The sequence below is a fragment of the Vulpes vulpes genome, chromosome 4 (genome assembly GCF_048418805.1).
Source record: "Vulpes vulpes isolate BD-2025 chromosome 4, VulVul3, whole genome shotgun sequence".
Taxonomy (NCBI): domain Eukaryota; kingdom Metazoa; phylum Chordata; class Mammalia; order Carnivora; family Canidae; genus Vulpes; species Vulpes vulpes.
Genome location: NC_132783.1, coordinates 2,208,748 through 2,209,979, shown reverse-complemented (window position 1 = coordinate 2,209,979; position 1,232 = coordinate 2,208,748).

The window sequence follows — 1,232 nt, the reverse complement described above, 5'->3', positions numbered from 1 at the left end:
AGGCCAAGACACTCAGAGGATTGCCTGCTGACTGATTGTAACAGCCGCTAGACACAAGCAGCTTTCAACTACACTTTGTCAGAATTATCGAAGGGGCGAGAATCCAGGCCCTTTCCCGTCCTTGCCATTGGGCAGCCATTTGGAAGGAAGCTTCTATGAATACTTTCCCTTTCACGACGGAGCCCATTGCCACGGCGGGGGGCAGGGGGGGGATGGCGAATGAACAGCAATCAGCACAATTGAGGGCCTGGAGGGCACAGGTGTCAGCGTCTTAATCCCTGCCTGGAGCCTAATTTGCTATTCAGGTCAAGACTGCAGGGTGACTAATCACTCATTGGGGCATACTTTCCTTTTGATACTAATGTCTAAACATCGCTGAGCTGTAGTCACACAGACCCGTCCCAAGACAACGGCATTAATGTATTCCCACTGATTGGTTCTCTCGCCACATAGCAAGGTCACTGGGGCAGGACAAGGGATTGGAAATAACATTCATGTATTTCGCCCCATAAGCCAGGCCCTGTGCTAGTTGTCGTATGAGTTATCCAGGCTGGATTCTCGCCACAGCGCTACTGGTGACCGACGTGAGAGCGGAGACAGCCCCATCCAAGTCTCTTTTGTCTTATGTAAAATGGGGGTGTCGGAATTGATGACTTCTACAGACCTCTGCAACTCTCACCTGCTGTGGATTTCGTGATTCTCTTAATCAGGTCACCTACAACCATGTGTTTCCTTTCCTGTTATACGGGTGCTTCACTCTGTTAAGGTCTCCAAGTGGACCCCAAGAACTTACTTGGAATTTCTAGCTGCTCAATACTCTTGATGGAAAAACAGATCTCCTGTCTTTGGAAATGCTTTCTTCTTTGAGTAGGATGGAATTAAACTTTGAGGAAGGTGCCCCCCCACCCCCCCCACCCACCCCCCGGCACGGCCAGTCAGTTCATCCCGTTACACATGGAGAGCTGCGGAGTGACAGGAGTCAAGAATTCCCACTCGTATCTGTTATAATCATTTATTGTCAAGGATCTCACTAAACTTAGCACTCGGGAGCAGTAATTAAGATATTCTTCTGCTGGTGGCACTTTTCTTTCCACCGCTTTTAATTGTTTTAGTTTTCTCTTTTAATTGGTTTACTTTCTAGTAGATTTGATTTCATGAATCTACACCCATTGTTTTTCTGAAATAGGCACTGGCCTAATTACTGCACTGGAGTGCTAAGTTTAGTCAAAATG